General features: G+C 46.4%; 1 long non-coding RNA gene across 1 annotated transcript; it reads right to left on the bottom strand.

The window, feature by feature from the left end:
* Nucleotides 1-9,188: 9,188 nt before the first annotated feature.
* On the bottom strand, nucleotides 9,189-11,612 carry LOC139356515 (uncharacterized). Its single transcript, XR_011608480.1, has 2 exons — nucleotides 11,491-11,612; nucleotides 9,189-9,684 (listed from the first exon to the last, which is right to left on the bottom strand). It is a non-coding gene; the product is annotated as an uncharacterized lncRNA (long non-coding RNA).
* Nucleotides 11,613-13,759: the final 2,147 nt, after the last annotated feature.

Genomic DNA, 13,759 nt, shown 5'->3' with positions numbered 1-13,759 from the left:
TTTTAAAATATTCATAACTCATTGTTTTTTTCAAACACTATGTGGGTCCAAAAAATTATGCACACACACACACCAGTCCATAACTGAGTTGATTATCAACTAGGAGAGAAAGATCAAAGAAAACAGGTGACTGCCACTACTCCCCTTGTATCCTGCCCAGCAGAAATTTCCCTTAGGAGTCATTGGATGGGATAATCTCCTTTGAGTAAATCCATGACTATACACCACACTCCCCAAGTCCCCCCAAACACACTGATTTCTTTCTTCCCAAATAGGTTTGGATAAAGCAACAACCAGTATCCTCCTCTGAGGCTCCGTCAATAAATAATGGTAATTACTACTAATAATAAACTTTTATGGATCAGTTACCACCTGCCACGCCCTTTGCATGCATTAACTTATCTCCTTTGGGGAGGGTTACCTAACTTTTTTACTTTTAATTTTTTGGGGTACACACACTAATTTCATTCTCATAACAACATCATTTAGCCCCATTTGACAGAGGACAAAATTGAGGCTGATGGAGGGAAGACCACATAGCTAGTAGGTATTTGAACTTAGGTCTGTGGGCTCCAGGGCCATTTCTGCTACACCTCTTTACCCCTGAGGGTGGGAGCTCCATCAACTCAGAGCTAGCCGTCCTTAAGGACCCCTGGTAACTTCTTCCCATAAATTATGGCTGCCAGGAGACTGGAGGATGCCTTCACCTTTCTATCTCCTGCTCCAGCCCCCGGTTACCGGAATCCATGTGTTTGTTTCTCCAGCAATTGCTCTCAACAGGCACTTCTCCCAGCCCAGGTGTCTGAGACATCCCTCCGGAGATGCCTCTCTCTCAGGCCAGATTAACAGCTGCCCAACGATGGAGCGGAGGTGGCACGCATTCAACACTCCCACCTGGGCAGCCCTGGGGACGCACACAGCCCTTCCATCGGGTGAAAACAAAGGCATAAGCAGAGGGGCGGGAGGAACATCAGAAAACAAATCCTCCTGAGAGCCAGGGACCAAGACTTGCTGCATGGCCCTAAGTAAATCAAGCCCCTCTCTAGGACCTAGTTACTCTACCTGTTAAAAGGGAATGCACTAGACCAGTGGTCCACAACCCTGGCTAGACATTAAAATCACCTGTGAACTTTACAAAACCGCACATGCTGGAGTTCCACTCCACCCCAAATAACAAGAATCTCTGAGGGTGACATTGGTGTTTCTAAAAGGCTCTCTAGAGCATTCTGATACGAAGCCAGGATTGAGAGTCACTGAATTAGATGGCACCTGAAATGCCATCCAGGTCTGGTGTCCTAGGCATGTTACTAGATGTCATAATGGGGACAATAAAACCAGCACAAAAAGCACCCAACACATACAGGGCCTGCTATGTGCTAGGCATGCTTCTAAGTGCTTCACATATGTGAACATAAATTACATATTCATTGCCACAACATCCTTATAAGGTAGAAAGTACAGTTTTTGAAGCCTATTTTGCAGATGCAGAAACTGAGGCACAGACAGTTTTCCCCAGGTCACACAGATAGTAAGTGGTAACTGCTGGATGCTAGAATAAAAGTGAGTCCAAAGAGGCACGTGAAACAGCCTTGTGGGGTCAAAAAGGCATCACAGAAAAAAACTGACCTCTAGGTTGATCCTGGGAGATGGGTAGGTGTTGGTCAAGCAAAGGAAGGGTTAAAAAAGAGGAGGGAAAGGGCCAAGCACAGTGGCTCATACGTGTAATGCCATCTCTTCGGGAGGCAGAGGCGGACGGATCACTTGAGGTCAGGAGTTCAAGATTAGCCTGGCCAACATGGTGAAACCCCATCTCTACTAAAAATACAAAAATTAGCTGGGCGTAGTGGTGCATACCTATTATCACAGCTACTCCAGAGGCTGAGACAGGAGAATTGCTTGAACCTGGAAGGAAGAGATTGCAGTGAGCCGAGATCGCAACACTGCACTTCACCCTGGGTGACAGAGCAAGACTGTGTCTCAGAAAAAAAGAAAAAAGAAAAAGAAGAAAAGAAAAGAAAGAGGAGGGAAGGGAGTCATCTCCAACAGGGGCAATTCAGAGTGTACAGGGCCAGAGTCAATGACACCCACCTGCCTCCCCCACGTCCCCAGCATATTCCTTCCATGAGGCTTCTTACCACCTATAACCAGTTTGCTTACTTGTTTACTTGTTTACTGCCCGTCTCCATGAGGACAGGAGTCTTGTCCACTTCATTCATCTCTGTACGCCCTGCAGCACATGGCCAGCTGTCAAGTGATTGAATCTGCCTGGAGTGCCAGCCCCGTTCCCTTTCAATACTCATTCATTCTTGGGCTGGTTAATTTTTAGCTTATGTCAGGGACAGAGAGTGGTACTAGGAGGACTGTGGCAAGGCTGTGACATTGTCCCACACAGGGACTCTAAAGATCTCTCATGCACACTCTCTTCCCACCCTGGGAGAGAGAGAAGGCAGCATGCATGGTAGGGTAGACATGAGCACCTACTGTTTGTCCAGCATTGTTCGAAGCACTGGATATACACCCTTAGATGAGAAAATGGCACAATTTTAAAAGGCTGTGGCTTTAAGCAAGAACTTGTGAATCAGACAACCTGGATTGGAGCCTGACTCTGCTACTTCCTCACTGTGTGTCTGTGTGTCAGTGACCTAACCTCTCTGAGCCTCAGGTTCCTTATCTTTCCAATGACTGCTGTGAAGGTTAGTAGAGGTGATGCCTGGAAAGGACTTAGCAAAGTGTCTGACTGAGTGTTAGTTCCATTGTTACTGATCATTTAAAAAAGGGGAGGGGGACTGGGTGAAGTGGCTCACGCCTGTAATCCCAGCACTTTGGGAGGCCTAGGAGGGCGGATCACGTGAGGTTGGGAGTTCAAGACCAGCCTGGCCAACATGGAAAAACCCCGTCTCTACTAAAAATACAAAATTAGCCAGGGGTGGTGGCACATGCCTGTAATCCCAGCTACTCGGGAAGCTGAGGCAGAAGAATCTCTTGAACCCGGGAGACGGAGGTTGCCATGAGCCGAGATCATGCCACTGCACTCCAGCCTTGGCAACAAGAGTGAAACTCCACCTCAAAAAAAAAAAAGGGGGGGGGGGTGGGGGTAGATGCTCAGTTGCGTATATAAGCTCATGATAATTTCTGGGAGGATTTCAGGTCACCTTGGCAAAAGATAGAACAGTATCTCTTCCCCTTTCATCACCTACAACACGAGATTCTCAAGAGAGGCACTCCCACCTGCCATCCTCCATAAGGATCTCCTCCTCTCAGAAGGATCTAAAGCCTCCTGAGAACTTGGCAATCTTCCTATGTAGATCCCCACCCTGATATTTCATCAACATCTTCCACGCAAGTAGCTCTAGCCTGAACCCATCAGTGGAAAGACACTGGGGCACTGTTCAGGCCTTTCCACCCATAGTGGGTTTACAAAACAGGTTTACCACTCCTTTGGAACGCTGTCACTCCACCATTGTATACCTATGGCCAACCTATAGTCAGATGACTCATGGAAATTTTTCTTTTGGTCTTTTCTTCCCCCTTTGCCATGGAAAATTGTCAAATGTTTTCTGAAGGTTTAACACTGTGTTCCTTTGACAATACACTCTCAAATTGAAAACCAAAATGACACAAATCACATCAAGTAGAGTCATACTGCCAAATGGAAAGGGGTTGGAATAGATACACACACACACACACACACACACACACACACACACACACACACATCCCGAGAGAGAGAGAGAGAGACAGAGAGAGAGGATTTGTTTTTTCCCTTCAGTCTCTGTCACCTCAAAACCTATTTCTAGATCAAGGTATCTTAATCTAAAGAAAACCATGCCCTCCTGTGCTTGGGCTTCCTAGAGTCTGTGAATCATTTGAAATTCCAAGCCAAGTTTTCTGTATTAAAATATCAGCATTTCAGTGCAGAGGAGGTATATATTTCCACCAGTTTTCCAAGGGATTCAACTCAATGAAACCTTCAGGATGCTTCTGCAAAACCCATCTTCACTCTCTTCGGATGTGGTGGTGTTTCTAGTTGCCTCCCAAAAGCCATTCCCCCTTCATTCATAGTAATAAAAAACCCCAATTTATAACCGGGATTATAGCCACCCAGAATAAAGACTGCATCTCCCAGCCTCCTTTGCAGCTAGGGGTGGCCATAGCTGCAAGATGTCTGAGCAATAGACAGAATTCTTGGTGGTAGTGTCCAGAAATGTTTATGAAAGAGATTTGTCATGTGCTTTTTCCTTCTTCATCCCTTCCTTTCTCTTGCTGGCTGGAATGTGGACATTATTGCTGGAATGCAGGTGACTTTCTGATTCATGAGGTGGCTTTGGGAATAGAGCCCATATGGTTAAAGCACTAAGATAGAAGCGGTCTCCAGCTTGAGGATATGGTGGAGCAGGGACACATATTAGCCTCAGACAGAATCTCTCTGGACTTCAACGTTAAGAAGAAATAAATTTATTCTCTTATTTCAGCCACTCTTATTTTGACTGTCTGTTGTTCACAGCTAAAGTTACTCACAACTCAAATTCAGGGTGAAGCTAAGACAGTCCCCAGAAGGAATATCTTGTTAATCTCTCCTCCATCTCTATACATCCTCCCCAGCTCCTCCAGTCTTCCTCCTGCTACCAGAACAAAGCTTGAGAATGCTCTCAGCTGAATGCTACTAAGAGCTGTCACTCCAGACTTAGAAAAAGCTATTTCTAAGTAGTTGTCTGGCAGCAAAGTCACCAACTGGTCAAACCGGATTCTGCTCTGACTGCAGAGGTATCTGGGAAAGGGGCCTCAAGATTACAGACCTTCCAGCTCTCCCTTTTCCAAAGATCTCAGAGCCACCCTCTGTATAAGGTGCTCATGATGGAATTCTTCATAAATGCTCCAAACTGAGAGGAACATGTACCACTTTCCTAGCCAGGCCCTAGACAGAGGAAGCAGAATGATTTACCCCTTAGTATAACTTTAGTACTGGGGAAGTTCTTTTAAAGCAATACCAACAACCACAGAATTACAGAATTCGGAAGACTCTCCATCAGAATAAGCCAGGTTATGCTGCAATAACAAATAAGTCCAAAATTTCAATGCCTTGAAAGAGCAAAGACTTCTTTCTCACCCGTGTCCATTGTTGGCCAGCAGGGTCAGCCTACTTGTTACTGATGTTGACGACTATGATGCTGATGATCATAGGGCAGAGGGAAAAAGAACTCACTCACCCAAGGGTGCTGCCTACACAGAGCCAAGAGGTTCCCATGGGCTCCCAAGGGCTTTGAACTGGCAGTGATGGACATCATTTCTGCTCACAACTCATTGGCCATAACTAGTTATATGGCTCCTTCCAACCACGGTGGCATTAGGAAGTGCATTGCTACCTCACAGGGGCCCAGAAAGCAGGAGGAGGAGGAAGAGAAACCAGAAATGTTTGGCAAACAATGCTAGTTACAACCTCAAACCACCCATTTCATTGAATCCTCACTATGGATCAGGTACTGCTCTAGGTGGCAATGATACAGCCATGAACAATCAGACATAAGTCCCTGCCCTCTGCCTGCATGGAGCTTACATTCTAATGGAGGCAGCAGAGAAACAAATAACTAGAGATGTAAAATGTTACTAGTAGTTAATGGCAAGTGCTGTGAGGAAAAGTAAACCAGCTAATGCGAGAGTGTGACTTATTAAGTGGTTAGAGAAGCTTTATCTGAGTCGTTGAAATATAAGTAGAGACACAAATGAATGAAGAGACCTGCCTTATGGAGACCCGGGGGAAGAGTGTTCCAAGCAGTGGGAACAGCAGGCAGGAAGACCTTCAGGCAGGAACATGCTTGATTCTTCCATCTGAGGGTCAGAAATGAGGACCCTGTGATTGAAGCCCATGACCAAGGAGTGGGTATTAGCAGGAAATCCAGTGAGAAGGGTAACCAGGAGCCTTCCTTTTTTCTTCATAAAATTTTGTAGTATTGTCACCAGAAATGGGTCGTGATCCAGATCCCAAGAGAGGGTTCTTGGATCTCACACAAAAAGAATTCCAGGGGAGTCCATACAGTGAGGCCAAAGCAAGTTTATTAAGAAAGTAAAGGAATAAAAGAATGGCTACTCCATAGGCATAGCAGCCCTGAGGGCCGCTGGTTGCCCATTTATGGTTATTTCTTAATTATATGCCAAACAAGGGGTAGATTATTCATGAGTTTTCTGGGAAGTCAGGGGTAGGGGGGTGAGGGGGTAGGGCAAATTTCTGGAACTGAGGGTTCCTCCCCTTTTTAGACCATGTAGGTGTAAACATAACTTCCTCACATTGCCATGGCATCTGTAAAGTGTGATGGCGCTAGTGGGAGTGTCTTTTAGCATGCTAATGCATTATACTTAGCGAATAATGAGCTGTGATGACCAGAGGTCACTCTCATTGCCATCTTGATTCTGGTGGGTTTTAGCTGGCTTCTTTACGGCAACCTGGAACTTTGTGACCTGTATCTTGTGCCGATCTCCTATCTCATCTCAAAGACCTTGTGACCCAAGGTCTTTGTGACCTGTACCTTGTGCTGACTTCCTATCTCATCCTGTGACAGAATGCCTAACTTAGTGGGAATGCAGCCCAGCAGGTCTCAGTCTTATTTTACCCAGCCCCCATTCACCATGGAGTTGCTCTGGTTCACATGCCACTGACAGTATCTGAAATTCTTTCTATTGTTTATTTATTTTGTGAACCCCAAAAATCTGAAACACGTCTCAGTTAACTTAGAAAGTTTATTTTACCAAGGTTGAGGACACGCCTGTGATACAGCTTCGGGTGGACATGTGCCCAAGGTGGTAGGGGCACAGCTTGGTTTTATACATTTTAGGGAGACAGGAGACATCAATCAATATGTGTAAGATGTACATTGGCTCAGTCCAGAAAGGTGGGACAACCAGAGGAGAAGGCAGGACAACTTGAAGAGGGGCGGGGGCTTCCAGGTCATAGGTAGATAAGAGACAAATGGTTGCATTCTTTCCAGTTTCTGATTAGCCTTTCCAAAGGAGGCAATCAGATATGCATGTATCTCAGTGAGTAGAGGGGTGACTTTGGATAGAATGGAAGCAGGTTTGCCCTCAACTGTTCCCAGCTTGACTTTTTCCTTTAGCTTAGTGATTTGGGGGCCCCAAGATTTATTTCCCTTTCATAAACTGTTTATTGATACACATGAAAGCAGGGATTTTGCCTCATTTACTGCTTCATCTCTAGCCCCTCAGCTAGTGCTTTCCAAGTGAGAATGTAACAATTATGGAATGAATGAATCCGTGAGTAAATGAGCAGACTGTGTCTCCCACTCCCTGCATCTGGCTCCTCCTCACATGTTCACTGAGTGGCACCACCATTCACCCCATTGAAAGGTCTGAAAACCGAGACATGCATTTGACGAAACTTCTCTTCCCCTCTCACCGCAATCAGCAGTCAAAATGCTCCTGCTTCTTTAACGGATCATGATTATATCCACACTTTACCGCTCCTCAGCCAACAACACAGCCAAGGTTGCCATTTCACTGGGACCACTGCAGCAGCCTCCTAGCTGGTCTCCCTAAAGCCCCTGTAAGATCTTCTCCAAAAGCAGACAGTGATTTTCGTGGAACTCAGTTCTCATCACAGCACGCTCCTCCTCCAAAGAGTTCAGTGGTTCTTCAGTGTGCTCAAGACAAAGTCTAACCTCTTAATGGAGTCTGCAAGGTCCAGTGTGATCAAGGGCACACCTTGACTATTTCATCTCCCTGACTATTATATAGTCACCTCCCTGACTATTTCCCCTGATAATCTATGCTGACAGTTACTCAGGGAGATAGGTGTTGAGATCATCTCCATTTTACAGACGACAAGACAGAGGTTCAGAGAGACTAAGTTCCTTGCCCAAAGCAGCAGAGCTAATGGGATTCAAACCCATATCTGGTTGAGTTCCTACCCACTATGTTTTACTGTCTTTCTTAAGTGGGAAATGGCAGCCCGGTCACTTCCTGAAAATTCTGGTTAGTTGAGATATTGGTTCTCTGAACCCGGAAGAAGTATTTGAACCATGAAAGATCTCAGAGGCCTTGATTTAGGCTCAGGTGTAAGAAATAGAGCCCCTGAGAGCCTAGTTGTGGATGTCCCTTCTTGAGGATGGGTGGAGAGAGGGCAGGATGATCCTCTCCGTCCCATAGCTGAGCCCTGACTCCCTTCTGTTGGCGGCACCTGCAGCAGAGAGGAGCTCCTATTGAGCTTGCGGGGCCCCCAGCCCTGCCCCAGCTCCAAGTGGCTTTCATTAGTAACACGTAAGGATCCTCTGCTCGATGCACAATAGCTCCTCCCAGGCAGTCATCACTCTCCCAAATGTCAGCGTGTTCCTGGTGTCATTTGTTCTGCTGAGAAAGTCTGGAAGGGCTGAAAGAAGTTTCAGAGAGAGAGAAGCCTAGCAAGAAGGTGGGGGAAGAGGTGGTCCAGTGACCTGAAGTTCAGCTGTGTTCTGCTGGTAGATCTGGGTTTGGAAGGCCAGTGCTCTGGCTGGGCATACACCAGGGGTCAGGTGGCACAGGCTCCCTGGGTAGCTGAAGGTACAGGTTTTGCAGCCAGTCATCCCGGATCTGACCCTGTGCTTTAGATTGTTCAACTGTAAAATGTGGTTAACAATAGGACTTCTACCTCCAAGAGTTGTTAGGAGGATTAAAAGAGGCACAACATACAGGGCATTTAGCAGAGCTTGGTACATGATAGTTCTCAAATAATGATGGGTATCATTACTTTCATTTTGTAGTTATTATTCACAGAATCACATAGTGGTTAAAAACACAGACTCCGGAGCCGGATTGCCTAGACATGAATCCCAGCTTTGCCACTTAGTAGCTGTGTGACCTTGGGCAAGTTATTTAACTGTTCTGTGCTTTGATGTTGTCATCTGTGAATGGGGATAATAATACCTACCTTAGAGCAATTCATGTGAGAATTAAATAAGTTGATATATGCGAAGCACTTACAATTGGTACTAAATGTTAAATACGTATTTATTATTATTATTATTATTATTATTATTATTACCGCTATGATTATTATTTGCAAAGGTGGTCAGGGAAGGCAATTCCTGGGAAGAATTTTGGAGAAAATAATAGAAGAAAGCTAGAGCTCCAATAAATAAGTGTTACTTTCCCAGGATTGTGAGGGCGTAGGCTCATTTAGGGAGGGACTCACTGCAGGCTGTTTATTTTATTTTGTTTATTTATTCATTCTTGCTGGGGTGTGCGGCAGAGAAAAGAGGCCTGGGCTTGAAGTTCAGACAAATCTAAGTTCAGAATCCATAAGCTGGAGGCCTCGGGCAGGTCACTTCATGTCTTGCGCCTCAGTTTCCTTATCTGTAAAAAGGGAATAATGATAGCATAAAATCTCCAGGGGGCGGTGATGAAAATTAAAAAGAGCATGCTTGGGAAGCCTTGGTGCCTGGCACCTTCTATGGACTGCAGAAATATTAGTTAATATTCTGATGCTGTTACTGCATGTAGAGTCTACCCAGTGGGAGCTAGGCAATTCAGACCCAGGGTTGCTGATATGACATCATATACTCATCCAAGATATGCTGGGCTTCCACAGTGCAGCAGGCACCCTCTAGGTGCTAGGGATGCCGCTATGAACAGGACATCCAAGGTTCCTGCTGTATGGAGCCAAGTGTGCTGGAAATTCCGTTAGTGTCATCGTAGGGGAGTCTGAGAAACGAAAGAAATAAAAAGGCATGAGCATGCTTACTTCCTATTTTCTGGAGGATGTGCTGGGATCCAGGGCCACCCAAAAGAACCAACTCTGAGACGGGTCTTCAGACCCTGGGGAGGGGCTGGGGGCTGGGAATCCCCTAGGGGAGGGTGGGAACTTTTGTTTCTTACTACACTGAAAAGAAAAGGCACAGAATCTGGCAGCTGTGTCTTTGTCCTACTTGGTCCTAGCTTCAGACCACCACTTCCCCCCAGTTTTGCACATGCAGGGTGATCTCATCCTCCTCCTGGGCTGTTTTGAGAATTAATAGTGGTATGCCCCATATGAAAGCTCTAAGAGGATGGCATCCAAGAGAACAATGCTCTGGTTCCCAGGATCTAACGTCCGTACCCTGCACCGCAGTACCCTCTAAGGTCTCTTCTTCCCTGGTGTAACCAGCTTGGAGGCCCCCCCTTTTCCCGGGCCTCTCCTGAGCCTGGCGTCATATTTTCACCTGATTGGTGACAGCCCATGGGGTTTAGTGACTACTTTCCTCGTGTGTTAGCTGACTCCTCACCAGGTGGCCGAGTTAGCAGGAGCAGCTGCCTCCCTCCTCAGCGTCCTGACATGAAGGGCTTGCTGGATCCAGAAATGCAATGAGAGCCCAAAGGGGAACAGGACACCAGGTAGTGTGGAAGGATCGCTGGGTAAGGCTTGACCAATATTGTCTCATACCGGTTATTACCGTGCACTCCCAAGTCCCCCTGACTTGGATTCCAATCCTTGGTGGCTTCACCTCTCTGAACCACAAGGATTCCATGAGGTCATGGATAAAACTGTTGATCACAGGGCTGGGTGCATGGTTAGTGTTCAATAAATGTGAGCCATGACTTTGACTTCAGAGGCAGTGTAGCAGATGAGACAAGAACCAACGTGCCCAGGTTCGAATCCCAGCTCTGCCACTGACATAGGCATGTCAGGTAATCTCTCTGTGCCTTAGTTTCCTCATCTGTAAAATGTGTTTAATAAAACATCATTCCTGACAGTCATGGTGGCTCATGCCTGTAATCCCAGCAATTTGGGAGGCCGAAGGGGTGGATCACCTGAGGTCCAGAGTTTGAGACCAGCCTGACCAACATGGTGAAACCCCATCTCTACTAAAAATACAAAAATTAGCCAGGTGTGGTGGCAGGTGCCTGTAATCCCAGCTACTCCGGAGGCTGAGGCATGAGAATCACTTGAACCCGGGAGGGAGGCAGAGGTTGCAGTGAGCCAAGATCATGCCATTGCACTCCAGCCTGGGCAACAAGAGTGAAACTCCACCTCTAAATAAATAAATAAATAAATAAATAAATAAAACATCCTTCCTAGTAGGATTGTGGCGAGAAGTACAAGAGTTTTAGGCACATACATTTAAAGTGCTCAGAACAGAAACTGGCATGGGGCAAGTGCCCCATAAATGCTAATGATTGTTATTTCTATTTTCTACCTTTGCATCCTCTCTCTCCTCCCCCTCATCCTTGAAATGAGAAGGTGGATTAGGTCATCACGGTTCAGTTCCCTGCTCCTTCGCCAGGCTTCCCCTCCTTCTGGGTCCCCTGGTACCAACTAAGCCACGTTTTAGGCAGAGGGGTCCTCTGGAGGTTTGGGGATGGCCTGGAAAGGGAGAAGGAGGGGAGTTTCTTCCCGAACATACCCCACCAGCAGACTCGCCAATAAATAAACACAGCCCCATCGGCACATAAACACACACTCACCCCTGCACCCACTCAAATCCACACACAAACTCATTCCACCCTGTCCCACGCACTCAGAAACCTCACCCCAGCCCCTGCCCAGGTCCCAGGCAGGGCCAGGTTTCTCTGGTGCGTCATGCGGCATGCAGTGATTCTCCCCACAACTGGTTTCCAACTCAGCCGGCCCCGCCCAGCTGTAATTACAGAGAAAGCGGAGGCTTCTGTGCCCAGCCATGACGTCAGCCCGAAGCTTCCAGCCTAATGAGCTCACCCCACATCCAGCGGGGGCCCAGTCACTCGGGACATGTCATGCCGTGGAGTCCCCACCATTCTTTCTCAGCTGGGGAGGAGGGCAGGGGTCTCTGTCTGTCGGTTAAGCACAGATCCGGGATTCAGAACAACCCAGGTTCCCATCCAGGCTCTGCCACTCCATATCTGTGTGCAAGGGCCAAGGCTCTGTGCCTCTGTTTTTTCACCTGCAAAATGGGGGTGATGATAATAGTGACACTTAACTATTGAGTGAGGGTTTAACTCAGTAATGTCTGAAATATACTAACTCTAAAAGCAGATGCACAGGAGGTAATGGGTGACAGTGATTGTTTTTCTCCATATTATTATTTTTAGCAAACTGCCTCATGCAAACACTGTTTAATATCAAAACAATTTCTCAACCTATGACTCACCGAATTCCTTAATATCCTCAACTTACCCTCATCTCGTGAAGAAGGCAGGGCTGAGACCCGAAAGCCCACAGAGGGAAAACGACATGCTGAAAATTGTCTACCTGTTGCGGACAGATCAAAGATTAGAACCAAAGCCGAAGAGGCCTCCGGCCCAAAGGAGGATTTGTAAATTCATTCTTCCAGCTGTGTGGTTAGAGCAGGAAAGTCTAGATTTGGGGCTTTGAGTTTCAGACCAGACATCCTGCTTGAGTATACTACTTTTCAATAATTATCAGTATTAACAGTCATAATAATAACAGAAGCTACTATTCATGAACACTTCTATGGTAGTTTTCTCATCTGTAAAATGGGATAATACTGGTACTCTTACCTCACAGGATTGCTGCTGAGGATTAAATGAGTTCATATTTATAAAGCCCATAGAGCAGGACCTGGCATGTAGCAAACATTATGTAATCGATAACTCAAAATGGAAACTACAAAGGTGCCCATCAGACTGCTAGGTGCTGAAAGAGAATTACCTCATGTATTCCTCATGGCATATCTGTGAATTGACTACTGTTACATCCATTTATAAGGAGGAAAACTGACAATTTGGAGGTGCCTGGGAATAATGTTACTGCCTATAAAGATGCTTTGCTTGACCAAACATTAATCAGATTTCTGAATCTTCTCCTAAGCCCATCTGTGAGGTTCCTTATAAAAATTCAGTTTTGGGCCAGGCGAGGAGGCTCATGCCTGTAATCCCAGCACTTTGGGAGGCCGAGGCAGGTGGATCATGAGGTCAGGAGTTCAAGACCAGCCTGGCCAAGATGGTGAAACCCATTTCTACTAAAATACACAAAAATTAGCTGGGCATGATGGCGGTGCCTGTAATCCCAGCTACTCGGGAGGCTGAGGCAGGAGAATCGCTTGAACCTGGGAGGCAGAGGTTGCAGTGAGTCGAAATGGCACGACTGTACTCTAGCCTAGGGGACAGAGTGAGACTCCGTCTCAAAAAAAAAAAAAAGAAAGAAAGAAAGAAAGAAAGAAAAATTCAGTTTTGGCGTGAACTCTGCTAAGTCTGTTTAGCAGCAATCACCCATCTTCGATGTCTGATCACCCTCGATATCTGATTAGTTTCCTCATCCTCCACCATCCCCCAGATGACGTCTGAGCACCCTGGCCTGTCTTCAGCAAGCATCCTCTTAGGTTAGCTGAGCCTGAATCCCTCTGATCCCTGGACTTTCCTCCTAGTAATTTTCCATTCGCTGATCCCACCCCCACCCCACCTGCTTCTTGCCTACAAATTCCCACTTACCTATGACCTACTGGGAATCAAATCTAATCTTTCTCCCTCACTGCAAAATCCCATTGCGGGGGTCCTTACATCTATGGAGAAAGTTTCCCTGCCCAGTAAAGTCTTGCTTATCATACTTTGACAAGTGTCATATGAATACATATATATATGTATAATTTTTTGTTTTTTCTTTACCGCTCTCCCCAGAGGGCGTTGAGGCTTTAGGAGCTTGGCCACCTTGTAACTGGGGATTCCAACCCAGGGACATCCTTCAAATCCACTGGGCTAATGTCTCTCTCTTCCCTTTCTGCAGGTCCCCAGGGGAAAGGCAGGATACGACACGCTCTGGGGAAGGTATTTCCAGAGGGTGACCTGAGCCCTCAGCCAGGCTAGG

The sequence above is a fragment of the Macaca nemestrina genome, chromosome 10 (genome assembly GCF_043159975.1).
Source record: "Macaca nemestrina isolate mMacNem1 chromosome 10, mMacNem.hap1, whole genome shotgun sequence".
Lineage (NCBI taxonomy): Eukaryota > Metazoa > Chordata > Mammalia > Primates > Cercopithecidae > Macaca > Macaca nemestrina.
Note: the sequence above shows the minus strand (reverse complement) of the source record. Positions and strands in the feature narration are given on the sequence as shown.